General features: G+C 40.4%; 1 protein-coding gene across 2 annotated transcripts in view; it reads right to left on the bottom strand.

The window, feature by feature from the left end:
- LOC122794156 (endonuclease 4 homolog) overlaps window positions 1-20297 on the bottom strand; it is a 1200618-nt gene extending 1180321 nt beyond the window's left edge. Inside the window, exon 1 of one of the 2 annotated variants that reach the window (XM_044062356.1) lies at window positions 20186-20297. The gene's annotated coding sequence lies outside the window, so the exon portion shown is untranslated. The remainder of the gene's footprint in view (window positions 1-20185) is intronic. The other variant, XM_044062362.1, reaches the window with a different exon arrangement.
- Window positions 20298-21256: the final 959 nt, after the last annotated feature.

The raw sequence follows: 21256 nt of genomic DNA, 5'->3' as shown, positions 1-21256 counted from the left end.
GGAACTGTACTAAGGTTCAGACTGAGGAACCATCTGATGTGCAGCTAACTGTTTCCGTGTAAGGTGAAAACTATATGGGCCTGAATCACACAATACAAGATTTCATATACTATGGACCAGTAATGGCATGAATGATACCATGAGCAGAGATCAGAGGTTCTTTCAGTTCTACCACCATCTTAAATCTTTTATACTGGTCCAAGTTCAGAAAACAAAAGCTGCAGATCATCTAATATGGCTCTTGGTAATGAAATCTTGTACTGCTCCAGAAAGCTGAGACCATCAGCCAGCCTAACATAAATCACCAGGTATCCGCTATGTAATCCTTTCATTGTTGGTACCAAACATACACGACACCATATGTGGTTGTTCTGCTACTGCAGATATCAAATATGCTACTTTAGCCACTACAAAAAATGAAAAGTTTTAAATACCAAACTCAAAGAGTCATTTAATTTGTAGAGTCGCAGTAATAACTAAGACCTAGTACCTTGCAGAGGCAGCAGGTTTCCTCCCACAAAAAGCCAAATTTGAATTGCTAAATTTTTAAGTCAGCTGGAATGCAACTAATAGACACTTCCTGCTACAGTGACCAACAAACTGTAAATTTTGCTTTACAGAATGTGTCACATATGAGTAACTGCACAACCTGTGCAGCCCTAATGCATCCATCTGCTAAAAAGCAAAAGTACTTTTTACATGGGTTGTGGCCAAGATGAAGAAATTATTCCTTTCTGCATTACTTAACTAACCCAGAGACCCTATGCTCTTGGACATGACACACACACACACACAGTTAAAAAAGGGAGCATGGATAACAAATGCCTTCCAGATGCAGTGTTCAGAGGCAATTTCCCACACATCGTTTAGTGTTTTAGATGCCCACTGTTACCACTAAGAGCTGCACTTAACAAGAAAACACATTCTAGGTAGGTAGCACACTGCTCAGCTGTCCAAATATTTGCTTCATATTTGTGTCTATTCTTCATAAAATTTGTGCACAGTTTCGTAGTAAATCACTAGGATGATCTGAGGATTGATGTCACTAAATAATGACATACCCTGTTACTCTAGCAACTTTCTAACTTTATAAGAGCAATATTTAAAATCTGTCCCTATTTGTGGGCCTCTGTCCCCACATTTTGTCAGGGTGTGCACAGATTTCTTGCACTAAGTAGTTGTTTGAAAGACATGGTAGGTACTGTAAGGCTTGTGCAATTAGCTAACCTTACTTCAGTGGGCACTACTGGACTTGTACAATAAATGCCTACAATGCCTATGCATGGGATCAAATTTCCAAGAATATATATGCATATATGTATATTTGGGTAAAGTTACTATGACAGAAACAATACAAATGTTGCCAGGGCACTACACATACATGAGGAAAACCCACTTCACATGCAAACTAAAACCCCCTGCTAATGATATACACAAACACAGAGACAGCACAATCCCCGGGAAGGGGTATATTCCACATCCTCAGAAATTGTTGAGCTGACACACGTGTCAACCAAAGTATGTTGACATTTGTATATATTTCAGCCACATTAGGATCCATACATATATATATATATATATATATATATATATATATACACACACACACACTTTCTTTTGCCCAGGGGGCGGTCAAATGACTTTATTGACTTCCAGAAGAAAAGAAGGTTCAATGAATAAGAGCAGTTTACAAAACAGACCTTTTTTTCTGCTGTCATCATTTTTTTTAATACAAATTTCTTAAAACTTTTAAGACAGAAATCTTTTATTACCTGCTCACACTCAAGATGTTAACAGTCATAAAAATGAAGTCTGTACCCAAAGGAGCACGTACACCCCTAATACTGATCACATACATTTGCCACACAATTTGACACCTCAAAACTGATATTGTTGGGGGCAGTTTAGTGGCAAAAGGAGCCAACATACCTCAGTGGAAAAAATACAGCTGTCCAAATGTTTTATATAAAACTACTTCTGCCACCTAACCAAAATTAAAAGACATTTGCCCTATTCCCATCACTTTCTCTTCTGGGGAAATGTCTGCCTGAGGAACCAAAACAATTGCCACTGAGTATGCAGAAACTCACCTTTGCCCATAATTTTAAAATGAATATGACTACAGGATATTATTTGTCAGTAACGTTTTGTAAAATATTTCATTTTTGTGTCACTACCACCAACACTTCCTTATTACAACTTCACAGCTGTAAATGTTTTCACAATTTATCAAACTACAAAGTTTCATTAGGTTCTATGCATAGTAGATATGTACCAAGTTTATTTACAAGACAAAACATAATTCTACTGGGCTGGTAAGCCACCAGACCAGAACTTTTCTGAAAGAAACCATTTCAACCATTCAGAAATCTAGCTCTGCTAAGTTATGTTGAAAAGATTTAAAAAGTGCTACAAACATTTTTTACACTTAAATTCAAGCTCGTGTTGTATGTAACTAAAAGTACCAACTATAAACTTGCCTTTGATAACAGAAGATGAGATGTGCATGATTTCTGTCAAAACACTAGAAACTGTGATTACTTTTCCAGCAGCAGCACTGCAGTGAATACAAAGGGGGGGGACGCAAATCCCAAACTTTTTATCTAAAAGTGACAATACCTCGATGAAGCACCACATCCTACTTTCACACAAGTTAAGATGCTGCTAGGAAGACTGACAGTCATGAGAACCACAGAAACACACAAAGTCATGCTAATACTGAATACAATAAACTACTCAAAGGCACGATTAAAATAGGACCCAACATTTACTATCTCACATAAGGCAATATTTCTAAAACTGAATGCATAAAAAATTAAGTAAAACATGGTCACTCCACAGACTGATAAATCCTAACCTTAACAAAAAATGTTCAGTTTCATAAAGTGCTACTGTCAATAATGAATTCAATAAAATGGAAAAAAGACTTAAAAAAAGAGTCTATATTAAAATCATGAAGAGGCATCACATCGAACGCCTCTTCAGTGACACAAAGACCAAATGCACTAAACCGCGAATGGTCAAAACAGCGGTTTCTTTCCCTGGGAAAGAAATCGCTAATACCACACACACACACACACACACACACACACACACACACACAATTTAAAACATAACTAAGTGGGGAGCTTCACTTCCCACCCCCCAACTAAATATACCAACTCTGAGATTGCACTACAATGGGGTAAAGGGCAATGCTATGGCTCATGTCAAGCGATTTTTTTTTCCCTGGGTGGGGGGAAATCGCTGGCCTGAGCCATCGCTATTTTCAGACTTCGATCTTTAGGTGTCGCTGAAGAGGCATTTGATGCAATGCCTCTTCGTGATTTTAATACAGACCCTTAAAAAAAAACATAAATGACTCCACCTAACTGCTAGCGTGATGCAGTCAACATTGGTGCAAAAGCAGGAAGGTTAACGAACCACCAGCATGACTCCTCGGAATATCTGCATACTTATGAAAATCAGTGGTCACTCTGTTACTGTAACTAGTTTTAGGTGCGCTGACACATTTGCAGTGTGCTTTCTTGAACGGCAAAATCACTCAGTGTGTAGTTGTTTAACTTTGGCACTTTTTTTAGTAATTAACTATAAAGATGACAAATTTTTACTGTAGTTTTACTATCATTAGCTTTTTTTCTGTACATTTTTAAAAAGTATACTTTATACAACCATGCCCCCCCCCCAAAAAAAAAGCAGGTGGCTTAGGGGACACATTAAGAGAAAATCCCTGAAGGCTGTGTGACTGCTCAGTATTTACACAATTACAATAAAAGATTGTTGCCTCAAGCTTCAGTGTACTTTTTTCGCCATGAACATTTTAAAAACAATGTCACTATTATGCTTGAGATAAGCACTGGGGGGGGGGGGTGCTACTGTGTATTTAATGTGGTGCATCTTAAAGATACATCCTTAAAAGAAAAATCTAAGAATGCTGATTCATAGCTCTGAACCTTTTGTATAAGAATTAAGAAAAAAAAGTAAAAATAATTATGAAAAATGTCCCAAATTACAGACACTTTTAAAATACCACTTTTGACTTAGAAAAAGTTAACACAAAAAAAGGACACTAATTAACAAATTGTCTAAACAATATAACTGTAATGATCATCACTGTTACCAACTGTAATCCTCCACATTTTCTCAAAAAAAAAAAAAAACTCCAATTTTAGGAGGAACACAGCAACATTTTGATCCAAGATTAGGAACAGTCAAAATATGCACTGCCTTAATATAATGTTCCCTCAGATGGATGTAAAATTCTGCATGCACAATTCCACTTTAGGAGTAAGACTGAGACTAAAATTGCCTACTTCACTAAGAGTCGGATAATGGCCACAACAGTAACAGGAGTCTGTAGCCTACAGCAATGTGATGGTCAATGAAATATCTGCAAGACAAAGCACTCAGATTTGAAGCAGATAATTTTTTTTTTAAGTACAACTAACAAGATGTTACAGATAAAAGCAACGGAGAAAGCTTTTTACAAACTGTTTAGCTATGTTAAATGGGTTTAACATAGCGAGACAGCTTTAAAATAAGCAACGGCTCTGTTGCTTATTTTAAAGCTGTCTCGCTATGTTAAACCCATTTAACATAGCGAAACAGGTTTAAAAAAAAAAAGGCAACGGAGATCTCAGTCGCTTTTTTTAAACCTGCCTCGCTATGTTAAACTCCTTTAACATAGCGAGATAGTGTTTTAAAAAATGACTTATACTAATGGAAAAAGTCCGGGCGACCGGACCTTTTTCCATTAGTATAAGTCAATTTACAACGTGCACGATGACCAATCAGCGTGCATGTTTTGGAATATTAATGGGGGGGTCACTGTATAATAGTCATTTCCCTCTCTCTTATTTTTTTTTTGTTACTGCATAAATCTTAACTATATGTGACTAATGTAGAGCCCTACCAACTCATTTATAATTTAGGCTTTCAGTTGCTCTACAATAGTCCATCATTTACTTGTATGGTTTTACTGTTTGTGGTTGACTACACATTATAAGCAAGCTAGTCAAGGACACTCAGTTTTATACCATTTTTGGCTGCAATCTTACATCTCAGATGAACACTATAAAAGTGGCAATAACTGCAGGTTATGGTGGACATCTGTGGATGAAAATGAACCCTGTTGTTCTGATTAAGTTAAACAGTCTTCATTCTGGCTTTGCAAGATTAGTGTACATTTCAGTGAAGCAAGTTGAAATGATTTAAATCACAATCAGACATCTGAAGTAAATGTATACAGTCAATAAACAGGCTGTAACTGATGGCTACAAAGGTAGTCAGTGCAAAAATTTGGCAATCAAACTCTGATGCCTCCAGATACTTTTCTAGGATCACCATAGTGAAACAGCCAATTATCTAATAAACTCCAAAAAAAGGAGAATTTAGTGCCAAAAAATAACATGTAAACTAAAAAAAAAGCACTAAAACTCGCCAACCACTTCCAGAGGGTAACGTTTATTAATACAGGGAGGCAAAAGCACGATACTCTAGTGACAATGCATTAACGCTCGACAGTTCACTACGTTTTCGTCAAAAGAATTTCATCAGATGCACAAGACAAAATTGAAAACTCCATTTTACATCTGGTCAACCCACCAAACCACCAATGAATAAACAACACTAATTACAAGTGAATAAATACCGTTGAATAAAAACTGAACACCACAATCCATAAAACGACCCACAGAAAACACATCCTAAAATACATTTATAAAATAATCAACATATCACTCCACTTGCTGAATTCAATCAAAAACCTATTGTCAAAACAAAACTGTTATATTAAAATGTAATGTACATAATTGTGTGGTAAAATATGAAATAAAACAAAACAAACCTATACTAACCCAATACCACCATCTACTATCCTAAGAAATTGCATCTAAAACTATTACAATAATCCAGACAAAATAACTTACAACAGTCCAAAAGTTGTTCATTTTAGGTTTTAAAACTACAAAGAAAAAATTTGAAATGCTGTAAAATATAGTAATATATTATGAACTACTACAAAGCTGTTATGACATTATTGTTAATCAAAAGTATTGTTGATTTTTATAAAGTGTTTTAATTGGGTGATCCTTTGGGTGATCCTATTCACCATAAACAAATCTAGTGTTTAAAATCTAGCTACCCTAAACTTCAACACTGGTGCAAGATACATGGTTTCATTCAAACATGGAAGTTTATTGGCCTCTAAAATAATCTGCCAGTAAACCTCTCTATATTTGATCTTAGTTTCCCTCAAGCCACCCCTAGCATCCATAAGTATTTCTCCCATTACAAAAAATAAGAACTTAGCTGCCAGACAAGTCAACAGTGTATTTATACAAAGCACTTCTCAAATTAGCATTATGTATGTCATTTCTATGTTCATAAATCCTTCTTTTTAATTTCCTTTCAGTTTTACCTACATAAAATTCCGTGCACTTGTTACACATTGCAATATAAACCACCCCAAGTGAATCACACATTGTAAGACCTACTAACAATGTATCCCTAGCCTCAATAAAAACACTCACAATGGGCTATGTACACACACTGTAAATCCTTTCCACATTTATAAGTGCCCACCTTATTACGATTCAAGGCTGCTGTTTGATTCTGTTCCATTAAATCCTTAACATTAAGACCCCTTCTAAGATACACCTGAAGAGAACACCAAAAATACCCCTCAGGTCAGAGACTGAAAATTTTTTGCCATTCACGTTCCATAATGATTTTGATAATATAAGCATCACCACTGAACTCTGTTGCTACTTTGGACATCCTGTTGAGGAAGGACAATCTCAGGATAGGGGTACTCGCCGGGAGATCCGGTACATAAAACTGGACCAAACCTGCTTTTATGGCCTTCACGTACCTCCCTGTACACCTCCTCAATCAAGTTAAAAGAGATATTTCCTGTCCTTAAACATACTTCTCAGGGTATCACACTCACTTTCAAAATCTTCATTGTCAGAGGTAATCCTATTAATTCGAACAAATTTTCCTTTAAGAATACTCTTTTGACTGTGAGGGTGGGCACTGGCATAATGAAGGAATGAATCAGAATAAGTCTTTTTTCTATAAACCTTGGATCTATAGCCTCCATTATGCTTGTATAAAATCACATCCAAATACTAGTCTCTCACAACCTATATTGTAGTCGAACCGGAAATATAATAAAAAAAATTCCAACTGATTTGCATTCAGTGTCCACCAAAAATATAACTATATAATTGAGGAAGTGTTTGTATAAAACCCAACAATCTTTAAATTGTGAATTAAGAACAAATTTAAGTTCCTAAACCATCAAAATAATGTTAGCATATACGGGGGCACATCTAGCCCCCATAGCAACACCACTAATCTGCTGGAAAAACTTGCCTTCAAAATTTTAAAATTGTTCTTTAAAACCATAGCCATAAGTTCCAAACAGACTTGAAAATCACTAAAAGATAAACTTCTATACTCATTTATTGTTTCCTCAAACCATCTTAAAACGAAATCATGAGATAAACAACCAAATAAGTCCACAATATCTATAGTAACAAAAAGTAAATGGTCTCTGTATAACTCTGGTTTAACACATCTTAAAAAATCCGACAAATCCTTTAACACATTAACATCTTCAGAGGTGATTTTTTTTTTTCAATTTAACATCCAAATATCCAGCTGAAAGGTCACTGAGCCTCCAGCTGATACAATAGGTCTCAAGGGTGGATCCAGAACAATCTTGTATATTTTTGGTATGCTAAAGATGGAGGGAACACAGTGTTTATCATCATATAAAAAGCTAAATGTGCTCAAATCTATAAACCCCTCAATTACCAAATCCTACAGAGCCAAGTATATACGCCTGCAAGCTATACTGATTTCATTTTTCGAAACTCAAATGTATTTACTAGGATCACACAATATCTCCATCATTTTAGTTTCATCATTTACTGAGTTCATAAGCACTGTCCCACCACCTTTATCGGGCTTCATCACTCTTAAATATTTATTATTCCTTATTTCTTTTAACAAGACTATCTTCCTGAGACAAATTAGAAAAAAAAAAAACATAATGCCTAAAACACCCGCTCTAAGCTCGCTCTCTCTCTACCAAAACTTAAAAATTCTTCAATTGCTGATGTAGGGGTGTTATAAATGTACTCTTCCTCCTTAAACATTCATTACTTGCACTCCTGTCATTATCACCAAGAATTATATCAAAATTATTTTTCCTTAAAAACAACTTTAAATCAATTATAACTTTACTAATGTCAGATTTTTATCTTGGTGTACAGTTAAAACTCTTGGAAAATAAAGTGAAATGTGTCTGGTTAACTTCCAGATCACTATAATTTAAAATGTTGTATCCATCAATGGTCAACTTAAAACCGCCCCTAAAAATACATACATTAGAATTACTGCCCAATATTAACGTCTCCCCTTGCCCCTCCATTGGTAATTGTAATATTGAAGAAACTGCTTGTTCCTCAATCTCTCCTATCTCTGGAGGGGTGGATATTCTAAAGGGTCTTGAAAATTAAAATGGGTTTCAGGGCCCTCTTGTCTGTTACCATCATCATAAAACTCACCATTAGTGTTGTAGTTCCTACCTTCACCTACATTTCCATCATAACTGGTACCCTCTATAAAACAGGTTGGCCATACCCTTGGGTTTAGGATAACTATACTGCTCTATGTATTCGATCCTATCCCTCTCCAATTTCTTTTTCTTTCTATTAAACATTTCATGACATTTTTTTATCAACATAATCCCTAATAACAAAATATTTATTCTGGTGTTCTTCCACCGTAAACAATAACTCTAACAACTTTTGATTAACACCTTCAATTTGCATAAAAATACTGTCCATCTCTTTCTCGTCATTCTTAGTTAAGGCTATCATGATTTCCATGCCTGTTCTATCAAAAATGCCAGGTAATTTTTTGTGAAAAATTGAGCCTTCGTACACATTATTGGGGTACTTCTATACCCAAAGACCTTTTGGTACTATACCAGCATTAATACATTCTTTGAAATATAAATTGTTAATATTTAAAATCCTGTATTTTAATAAAAAGAAGTGAAAACGCTTAAGATTATTGGAATAACTGCCATTAAAAGAATCCATATCTGGTATCGAAGTATCATTAAAACTAAACTTTTTTGCCAGCCAAATATTTAAATCCGTATCACTAAATGCACTAGAGCCATTAGAAGAACAGTCAGCTTGTAAACTTTTATTCGTGAAGAGCTCTCTACTACAGTTCTTGTTAGGTCCGGGTGCCAGAGTTCGTGGTGTTATGTTAAAAATCCATATCAAGATCCACACTGACTTCTCTTTGCACAGGTACAGCTTCATTCTTCCTTAATGCTTACCCTGAGCACCACTCGAAAGGAAATACCTTGCCTCTTGGCTGCTGGGTAACAAAAGAATTGGAAGCTGACTAAACAGCCGAGCAGTAAATTGGAATAAGAAGCTCCACCAGCTGTGTGAGTTGGCCAATAAGTATCCTCAAAAGTCACCTAAACAAGACAAAACTGAAAACACTTCTCCCTGGGTTTTGGGCATACCAAGCATTCAGGCCTAATGGGAACCTGCCATGGTATATCCACATTTGTCAAGGACCACATCATATCTACAGAGAGTTTGAGAGACCCACAAACTGAACTCATTTAATTCCAACTCACCCGGAGCAAGACAAACTATCAACTTACAGCCTGAAACAGGACACTTGCCATGTCCCAAGATGACCACGCAAGATGCCTAAATGTACTTGAGAAAATAACGTTATGCCAAAAACACCTTTACAATGGGAAACTTCAGCTACCCCCTTACTAACACAAAGCAGCTATAGCCTTCAAAATCAAAGGTTCAATAAATAAAAACTCCCTAGAACAAACAGGTAACAATCCAACTACAGGACACAGTATTCTTTATTAGAGAAAAACAGCTCTTGTACTCACTTTCTTCACTTGTCTAGAGGAAAACAGTTTTTTATTCAGGCATGTCCAATGGTCAGCTCCCAGTGTTCTCTACTGTCTATCTGTTGAATCTGGGCGTCTTGGGGCAATGTAGCAATTGCCTCACGTACACAGACAACCCTCTCCTCCTACCACCCAACACTACAATCTGTGGAAGATGCACTTATCTAGCCAAACTGGAGGTAAAGCTCTCTCCAACCAAGACTGAACTTGACAGTCAAGAGGAGAAGGTAAACACTTGCACCACACCACACTCATCATAGTCTTACTAAACCTACACCACCAAAATCCACATACAGAAATACAAACACATTTGCAGATACTCTCAATAATAATCTGCTCAAACAACAGAGACCTCCAAAGCAGAAACACAAGCAACCTTCACCCCCAACACAACCCAAATGACACATAGCCCAGCCCACAGACTCAGTGTGCCACTCAATCACAGCCCATAAGGCAAAACAACATACCCAACACACTAGTCATAGGTGACTCTATAGTCAGGTACACTGATGTCTCACTCACCAGGCTACACAAGGAGAAGGTTACTGTCAGCTGCCTGTCAGGTGCCAGGTTCCACCACATAACCCATGCACTCAGGTCACTCCACAGCAAGTACAAATATGACTCTGTCATTGTCCACGTTGATGTGAATGACCTGAGCCGTACCTCCCTGGACTACATGAAAAGAGACATGGAAGAGCTCTCCGTTCTTGTAGCTCAGGCAGGTATGACCCTAGCCCTGAGTAGCATCCTGCCAATGCCCAGAATGATACTGCAGCATAAGGACAAAAAGATTGACTTCAACAATTGGCTAAGCTTCTGGTGTCATTCTAAGGCTCCAGTATCTGTCTGCCTGGGACATGGTTGACAGACCACGATGCTTTGCCATTAATGGCCTGCACCTGTCACCCCTGAGATTCCGGATACTGGCTAAGGCTCTTGCAGCCCCTACAGTGTCTTTTTTAGGTAAGGTTCAAATGACAAATTCACCACTGTAACAGAAACAGGCAAGCAAAAACTAAGGGTAATGCTACTCAATGCTAGAAGTCTAAATCTCAAAATGCACTCTCTCGAGGCACTCCTTAAAATGGAGAACATCGATATCTGTGCAGTGACTGAGACCTGGTTCAAGGCTCCAGAGAGCACCCCTGCATTACCAGGCTATAACCCATAACACACTTTTCAGCCATCTAACTGGTCCGGAACACCAAAGGCGGAGGTGTGTCCATATTCATTAAGGATATCCACACCTCCAGGCTAGTTGCTCAGCATAATGCATCCAAGGTTATCCAAGTGCAACTAACTTCGGGCAAAACTGCAATCCAAATTGTAGCTTGCTACAGATCCCCCAGCATGCTCCAGGATTCCCACTCCTCTTTTCCTCTATACTGGAAATATTAGGGTTCAACCCAACACCCTAACAATGGGCAATTACAACTACCCCACCACTAACTAGGAAAACTACTCATGTACCAACTCCTTTGCCCAACGCTTCCTGGAATTCATAAATTAAAATGCCTGAATCAACTTATCCACCCCCCCCCACCAGGGGCAATACTATACTACACCTAGTCATTACCAACATGAGTGACCGGTGTTCCACACCTGAAGTCAACTCCTCGTTGGTCAGATCAGACCATAAGCTAATCACCCTAGATATCCACATCCTGCCCCCAACCCCTGTTAATGAAACCACGGTAAAAAAATTCTCAAAAGCCAACTTCATGCTTCTTAAAACAGAAGTGGCGAACTTCATAACACTCATGCAGATGGACAATACAGTTACGACTGCTGAATCCTACACAAATGCATTCTATAAGCACTTACACAAGTGCATGGATCGTGCTATCCCAAACATAACCATTCAAAAAAAGGAAGCCAATCTGGTGGTCCCCTGCCATAAGCAAACTCTACAACAGAAGGAAGAAAATGTTGCAAAAGAGAGTACAATCCCATGAGTGGAGGAGCTCCTTGCTCAGCCTCAGTAAGAAGCTAAGATCCCTTATAAGATCCTCCAAAGCTAGCTACGAAAACAAAATTGCCACTGATTCTAGCGACAACCACAAAGCACTCTATAACTATGTCAAGAATCTCAACGGCAACACCCAGATCTACTCAGAGTTACAGCACAACAGCACGAAAATTACAGATCCAACTGATAGGTTCATAGGTTTATACTAGGCTATCTGCCCTAAGGCATTTATAAGCCTAGCCCAAAGTTTTGTGGCTTACGCCACCCCTTATGTTAAAAAATACTGTGCCCATTAGTTTGTTGTGCCTCTGTCCAGCAGTGACACAGAGATGATTCCCGGGGTGAACCTACGATCTCCCATCCACCGGTCAAGATTTCTGTTGAACAGAGCCAGTGAGGTGCTCTGCCTCACATGGACCGGGATTTTATTCCACAGCATAGGGAGTCTCTGGGTGACAAATCTATCCCTCCAGCATGTCCTATTTATATCCGTGCTAAGGTTTAAGTCGCTTGCTCTAGTGGATCTGGTAGATTTGGATTTTTTGAGGTGGAGCATGTCCATTAATTCCGGGTTGGACATGGCCTTGTATGTCAGGCACAGGTCACCTCTGAGCAGACGGTATGCGACTGAATAGAGCTGGAGTTTCTTCAGTCTGGCAGCATATGACAGATTTTGGAGTCCCTTTATCCTTTTGGTGAGGAACTTTTGGGGTCTCTCCAATTGCTGCAGGTGTCGGGTCAGATACATCCCGAATGGGGCATTGTACTCGATCATTGGTCTGATAAGTGAGGAGTACAGGGGAACAATGACCTCACTTGATCTGGATGTGAATCCCTTCATGATCAGGTGGGCAATGTAGAAGGTCTTTCTAACCACTTTAGTAATGTGAGTGTCAAAAGAAAGGCCACTGTCAACCTGGGTCCCCAGGTCCCTGATAACCTCTTCTGTGCTTAGTGGATTGCCACCTATACGGTAGCTTGGGGTTACCTTGTTTTTCCCGAAGGGTATGACTATACATTTTTTGGCATTTAATTTCAGGCCATGGCTCTGGCACCAGCTATCAGTTTCCGTGAGACCCCTCTGAAGGATATCTGTGTCTGATGTACTTTCCACTATGGCGCCCAGTTTGCAGTCATCTGCAAACTTTGTCAGCCATAGTCCTCCTATGTTTGCCTGTACTTCTGAGAAGTAGATGCCGAACAACAGGGGGCCAAGGACTGAGCCCTGTGGGACACCACTTGTGACTGGCTTGGAGTCTGACATGGCGCCAGCAACTCTAACCCTGTGGGTTCTGTCCTTTAGCCAGTTTGCAACCCATCTTGTGACATATGGGTTTACATTTAAGCTGGTAAGTTTCTCTATAATACCCGAGTGGGGTATTGTGTCGAAAGCTTTTGCAAGGTCAAGGTAGGCTGTATGGACTGCCATTCCCTCATCAATGGCCTTGGTGACTGTTTCGAAGAAGTCGACCAAGTTCAAAAGGCATGATCTGCCCTTGACAAAGCCAAACTGGGTCGGGTCCAATGTCTGCAAGTCCCCTGTGTCTTTGTTTATGAGTTCCATTATGATCCTCTCCATAGCTTTGCAGACCAGGCTTGTTAAGCTTATGGGGCGGTAATTACCAGGGTCCGTAGAAGCACCGCCTTTGTGGAGTGGGACCACAGTTGCCGTACGCCACTCCTTGGGCACGTATCCTGTGGTAAGGCTAAGATTAAACAGCTGCCTTATGTGCGGGTTTAGTTCCTTGTTGAGTTTGTGTAGCACACAGCCGGGGACACCATCCGGTCCCATTGATGCTGTGTTTTTAGCTTTAGAGAGAGCAGCTTTCACCTGCGCATTTGAGATGTCTGGGAGGCTACACTCCGCTGGGATAGTTATCTCTCTTTTCGGGGGGGGGGGGGGTGAAGTTTGCACTGAACCTGTCTGCCAGTATGTTGGCAATGTCTGTGGGTTCAGTGATTTTTGTATCATTTTGGACTAATTCTGAGCATATCTGGGAGTTTCCACCCAGGTTTCTAACATAGCTGAAGAAGGCCTTATGATTGTCTTTTGAATCTATGGCAATTTTTCTCTCAAAGTTGGCCTTGAATGATTTTATGAGTGCTCATATTTTTTTACTAATAATGATCAAGGGTGTCTTCTCTTTTATGGATTTTGCTCTATCATGTAACAGCTTTCTCCTCTTATTGTAAAGTTTGTTTATGGCTGGGGTCCACCAGACTGGATGTTTGCCCTTGGTGGAAAGAGTCTTGGTTTTATTAGGGATTGCCTGATCCATGCAGTCCTGGAGGTGTTCATAGAAGGCATTTGTAAGGGCTTCCGCAGCTTGGGTTGTGGTTTCCACTGGCTCGGGGGCCTTGAAGGATACCAAACCAGTCTTGAGTAGTGTGAAGTTTGCTTTAGAGAAGTTCTTCACTGTGGTCTTTTTTGTTTGGGGTGGGGCGGGATGTGGATTTCCAGTGAGATTAGTTTGTGATCTGATCTCACCAATGAGGGATATACTTCGGTGTGGAGCATTTTGTCCCCATGTTTGTGATGATGAGATCTAGTATATTTTCTCCTCTTGTGGGAACGGTGACTAGTTGTTCCATGGCATTTGAATTTATGAACTCCAGGAACCTTTGGGCTAGAAAGTTGGGGCTTGAGTAATGTTCCCAGTCTATATTCGGGTAGTTGAAGTCACCCAATATAATGGTGTTTGGAGATACATTTATACCCTCCAGTGTCTTTAGGAAGGCTGTGTGGGGTTCCTGAGTTTGAGAGGGTGGCCTGTAGCATGCTACAAATTGTAGAGCAGTTTTGCCTATGGTTAATTGCACCTAGATGGTTTCCGATGCTTCGTGCATTGCCACCAACCTGGAGGTGTGGGTATCCTAGATGAATATGGATACACCCCCTCCTTTTGTGGTGTGGTCTGGGTTTTGGGGCCGGAACGCATGATATGAGGTAAAACCTAATAGTGCCGGGGTGCTCTCAGGAGCCTTGAACCAGGTTTCAGTCACAGCACAGACATCGATGTTCTCCATACTGAGAAGGGCCTTGAGTACGTGCATTTTGAGATTTAGACTTCTGGCATTGAGCAGCATTACCCTTAGTTTCTTCCCATTTTTGTTTTCTAGGGTGGTAGGTTTAGAATTTGAGCCTTGCCTAAATAAGGCAGTATGGGGGTGGCAAGAGCCTTAGCCAATATCCGGAATCCCAGGGGTGACAGGTGCAAGCCGTCCCTTGCGAAGCAGCATGGCTTGTCAAGCATGTCATCCCAGGCAGACAGACACTGGATCCCCTTTGAATGACACCAGAAATTAAGCCAATTGTTAAAGCTGATCATCTTGTCTCTATGTTGTGGCATCATTCTTGGTGAAGGAAGGATACTGCTCAGGGTCAGGGTCATACCTGCCTGGGCTACATAATCAGAGAGCTCCTCTATGTCTCTTTTCATGTAGTCCAGGGAGGTACGTCTCAGGTCGTTCACACCAGCATGGACAATGACTGTGTCATATTTGTACTTGCTGTGGAGTGACCCGAGTGCTTGTGTTATGTGGCAGATTCTAGCGCCCAATAGGCAGCTTACTGTGACCCTCTCCTTGTTCAGTCTGGTGAGTGGGACGTCAGTGTGTCTGACTATGGAGTCACCTATGACAAGTATGTTTGGTGTTGTATTTGGCCGTAAGGGCTGTAACTGCTTTGCACACTGATTTTGTGGTTTACGTGTTGCCTGTGGTGTGTCATGAGGTGGCAGTTGCTTGGGTGTCTGCTTTGGAGGCCTCTGCTGTTTAGGTAAATTTTTGCTCAGAGCCTCCGTGTATGACTTTGTGTGTTTATGTGTTTGATTCATTGTTGTGATAGCTTTATGTGGGACTGGTTTTGTGGTGTGTGTAGTTGCCTTCTCCTCCTGCCTGGTCTTGCCAGTCCTGAGTTGAGAGAGCTCAGCCTCCAGTTTGGCTAAACAGCTGCATCTCTCGCAAGTATTTGTGTTACGTGGGAGGAGGAGAGGGTTGTCTGTGTACATGAGGCAATTGTAACATTGCCTCAATATTCCCAAATTCACCAACTGGACAGGAGAGGACGCCAGCATCTGGCCCTTCGACATGCTAGAGAAATTAAGAAGTTAGGGGGTGTAACTGAATAAGAGAGGACTTAGTAAGGAAGTGGGTACTCCTGGGGGGGGTTGCTAGTGAGGGACTTTGTATAATACAGAAGTGCTAAACCTGAAAAGAAGATGCTTTTAAGCCAACTGCTGAGCTTTTTTTTTTTTTTTTTTTTTTGAGAAAAAAAAAAAAAGCTTTTAGGAACAAGTGCTGCGCGTTTTAGTTAAGGGATATACTGTTTAGATTACTAGTAGGGCAGTTCTAAGGGAAAAAGTGAAGAACAGACTTTATGGAGCCAGAAAAAGTTTAACCTCGTTAAACCGGCACTGCCCGATGCTGCTCTAGTGGCAACTCCGCGCTAAAGCACTCTAAAGCGTGCTTGATAGCAGGGGCTGGAAGGAGCCAGAAATTGACCCAAAACGGCCAATAAAACTACAGTTTCAAGTCAGTAACCACTCCCACGAGGGGCAGGGAAGCAGCTCAATGTTTTTCACTGCCACTGATCAACAGAGAGACTTTCCTTTAGCCCAAGCAAAAATGGCCTCACAGAAACTTACAAAACAGTTCAGGAACAGCAAGCCTGTAACTGAACTTTTTTAAATCTCAGAAAAGTGGGAAAAAAAGCAAGATTTTTTTTTGTTTTTGTTTTTTCAGAGATAGCAGAGGTTCACAAGTAATATCAAGTTATAACAGTGCAGTAAATGACCCCACACAAGATTGCTAGGCCAAAGACAGAAAATATGCAAGTTCCAACTTCCAAGTTCCAAATTCCAAGATATTTCCAACATCCTGGCACTTAGGTTCAGTGCTAACTTTACCCCCCTCACTCCCTAAATGACCCATACCTATACAGGAAGAATGCAGAGTCCCTGTAACCACAACTATGCAGATAAAAGCTGGACTCTCTAAAGCCAAAAACACAGCATCCATGGGACCAGACAACATCCCAGGCTGCATTTTACACAAACTTCAGAACGAACTGGATCCCCACTTGCACCATGTTCAATCATAGCCTCACGTCAGGCTTTGTGCCCACTAAATGGCGCACAGCAACTGTTATCCCATTCCACAAAGGGGGAGCCACCACTGATCCAGGGAACTATTGCCCTATTATCCTGATGAGCCTGGTCTGTAAAGGCCATGGAACTCATAAACAAAGACATTGGTGACCTCCAAACTCTGGACCCCACCCAGTTCGGCTTTATGAAAGGCAGATCATGTCTCCTGAACCTGACTGACTTCTTTGAGGCAGTCACCAAAGCCGTACAGGAGGGTAAGGTGGTTCACACAGCCTATCTTGACGTCGCCAAGGCTTTCGACACCATCCCCCATTCTGGAATTATAGCTAAACTCACTAAACTAGGTATAAATCCCTATGTCACAAGATGGGTTGGCAATCGGCTCACTGACAGAACCCACACTGTAAACGTTGCAGACTCCAAATCTGACTTCAAACCAGTGACAAGTGGAGTACCACAGGGTTCAGTCCTGGGACCTCCCCTGTTTGGCATCTACTTGTCTGAAGTACAGGCTAACACAGAAGGCCTTTGGCTAACGAAGTTTGCAGATAACTGCAAACTAGGAGCCATAACTGAGTCCCCAAATGATGTGGACATCCTACAAAATGGCCTCTCTGAGACAAATGCCTGGTGGCAGAGCCATGGCCTCAAGCTCATGGCAAAACATGCATTGTCATCCCCTTTGGTAAAAACTCTGTACCCATGAACTGCTACATTAGTGGCAGTCTACTTAACGCCGAATGTGTGATAAGAGACCTTGGACCCAGGTGGACAACTCCTTTGATAATCACACCACCACAGTAGCCAGGAAATCCTTCTGCATGACACACCTCATCACAAAAGGGTTCTCATCAAGGAGGTCATTGTTCCCCTCTACTCGACATTCATGAGACCCATTATAGAGTACAATGCCCCTTTTGGAATGTACCTCACAAGACATCTACAGCAGCTGGAAAGGCCACAGAAGTACCCCACAAAGAGGATTACTGGTCTCAAACAGATGCCCTAAACTGAACATCTCAAAAAACTCCAGCTTTACTCCGTAGCATATCGCCTACTCTGAGGTGATCTCTGCCTAACATATAAAGCTATGTCAAACCCAGAGCTGTTGGACATGCTACACCTAAAGAAATCTCAATCCCTCCGAGCTACACGCTCTAGGGACCTAAACCTTGTCACCACCATAAACAGGACATGCTGGAGGGATAGATTCCTGTCCCAGAGACTTCCCATACTCTGGAAAAAGCTACCCATCTATGACAAGTAAAAGTTCCTTGTTAGCACTCTTCAAGGAAAATCCTGATGAGTGGATGGGAAATAGGAAATACACCCCAGGGATCACTTCTGTGGCTCTGCTCGACAGGGGCATAGGAAAATAACTTTCTTGGGTGGCGTAATCCATGGAACCTTGTTGGCTAGTCTTACTTAGGCCTTTGGGATGATAGCCTAGTACCTACCTATGATCTGGTCCTAATACACCCACTATATGTACCACCCATCTAGTTTTTCGATCCCTGGCTATGTCTGACCATAATTTTGTAACATTTTCAAAATCTCTGACACCCTGCAGTCAATTCTGAATCCAGGGAGGTCATATGGACAAACTGTACAACAAGCTATCCAAATTCAATTGCACTCAGCTCTGGGACTCCTCCTTTTGGCATCTACTCCTCCAATCTCCGGAATGGGAATCAGGGTTATTAGTTAACCAAGGATGCACACGACTGCAACTACCTGTGACTGTCAAATGTTCCTCAGACCCATTCATTTTTTATGTACATATTCTGTAAAGTTACTGTATTTACTATCTGTAACACTATTTCTACTTCTGTACCAATTAATGTTAATATTTTTCTGTATCTATGTTCCTGTTGGATCTTTTCTCCCCGGGCCTCCACTGAAAATGGGCCCCTTTAGGCCCAGTGGACTTTCCCGGTAAACAAAAGTAGTAAATAAACAAAGAATAAGAAGTAATCCATATAAACAAGTGATGTGTAGAAAAGACGTGTAGTACTGTCAACAACCACACTCCAAATGCTACGGTAGTTGTTTTTTTGTTGACTTTAGGCCACATAAACCTTTTAAATATCACATCTTAATAACAATTTATAATTTTACGATTATAATTATAATGTCAGCGGGGGCTTGTATGTCCTAATATAAACAATCACCCTGTAGTCAAGGGTCTTACAACCTGGATCAATAATTCCTTCTCCTTCAGCACCATGTAGCATCACTTGTAGTTCATCAAAATAACTTTTCTAAGTTTAATCATGTTGCGAGGTTCCTACCTGATGTTGTCAGTAAGTATTCTCTTGGGAGACAAACCCTGTAGCTTTGTTCAAGTTAACCAATAATTAAGTCTAAACGTCTAGTTGTGATTTCTACAAGTCTGTTCCAAACGTTGTGCCTTTCGACTTTTCCCGGTTAGGGGTCGCCACAGCGGAACTCCGGTCCGCTAATGATTGGCAGTTGATTTTTACGTGTCAAGTTGCCAGCCCTGACGCACAACCTTCAACGAAGGTAAGCCAATTCACACATGTCTCCACGCAGAAGACGCTCTAGCTGAGAATCGATCCGAAAAGCGTCTTATTGTGTGGATATTGTTCTACATTTGGAGACAAAAGGTCGACAACTATGCACTGATCAAGCCACATTTATAATAGTAACCTTCACCCCATAAAGCAGACGTTCCACCACGTCCATATATGCATATACGCATCGACTTTTAAATAAAAGTTAAGTATAAATACGATTGACAGTGCCTAATGTTCTGTCTAGTGCCGCTTAACATGTAGGTTTAGGTGATACACTTGATTCTCACCACCCAACCCAGCTGCCATCGAAAAAAAACGGAAGTTTTTATAAGTAAACAACCTGGAACAACAGTTAACTGTACTACATAAAACCACTAATTACTAGATGTAAGGTCAAAACCAGCTATAAACGAGTATACGACTTATTCGGCATCACTTAGTAAATGATGCCAAATAAGTAAGTTACCCCTTACATGCTGGTCTCCCAGCCACTCAAAAATGTACATAAAAAAAGACCTACATCAAACAATTACTAACTCAATCCGTATTCACCATGCCCCAGCTATAAACATTTCTAAACGTTGCAAAATCTTACCAATCATCCATAAAACACTAAACAACGTTACTTCAAACTGCACTTATTACACTCGCGTACAGAACACACGAAAAAAAAACACGTGAGTACAACAAAACAAAACGTGAGCGCTGAAGCTCCTCCCATAAAGGCAGGGATTAAGTAAAAGCAGGCCAATTAGGCCCCTTCCTGACTCGCAAAAGTAAATGCAGTGTGTTATGCAGGAGATTAACAAAATGACAGATGCTGTGTACAAAAAACGCGATCAAGGTTGTGGATATTACGTTATCCTCCTAAATAATAGACTTCGTAAGCCCGCTACATAAAGATCATGTGACTTGTCATCGGTCTGTAAAGGCAGGGCAGCTATTGCAAGTTAAAGTACAAGAACTTGCGCACAAATCTGCACATCACAGCTCTCAACCTTCTTTCTCCAAAACGAGGAACAGTATCCCTCATACTGTGGAGCAAATGGGCAAAATGTGGAACACATATTAACGGGTTACTAACAGCTTCAACTATAGGATGGTCAAAATATGTTGTTTTTTTTTATTTTATAAAAAATATATTTTAGTGAATTAATATGTCTCTTTTCTATTTACCATGGGTATCAGTTAAAAAAATTCCTAACAGAATGTATGACAGACCCTTTCAATGTGGAGCTGTGAGGAACGTGAACTTTTTATGACCCCCAAATGAGGCACGCTCCTCATAATGAGGTCCACTTGAGAGGTATGTGCAGCACACGTTCTAGCAGATCGTTACGAAAATAGTAAAACGTGATGTTGATCTTTTCACTGATCTGATGCTAGCCCGTACTTATAATGGGACTGCAATAGACAAGCCGTCCGCCACGATTCGCTTAATGTACATACAAAACGTGTGCAACATTATTTTTTTAAAGGTAGGAGGAGAGAGGGCAATTGAAATTTGATCAGAAACTGCACAGGTGGGTGGTGGGGGAAGTAATATTGAGTACAAAATATAAATTTCTGTCTATTATATAGGGTTGCCACCTTTTCGAATACCCAAAAGGACATTTATTTTGTAGAAATACGAGTTACTGCAGGACAAAACATACCCACAACCAGC

This window comes from Protopterus annectens, chromosome 1.part0 (assembly GCF_019279795.1).
Source record: "Protopterus annectens isolate FY-2018-M chromosome 1.part0, PAN1.0, whole genome shotgun sequence".
In the NCBI taxonomy this organism is placed as follows: Eukaryota; Metazoa; Chordata; order Ceratodontiformes; family Protopteridae; genus Protopterus; species Protopterus annectens.
This window is presented reverse-complemented; position numbering and strand designations above follow the sequence as displayed.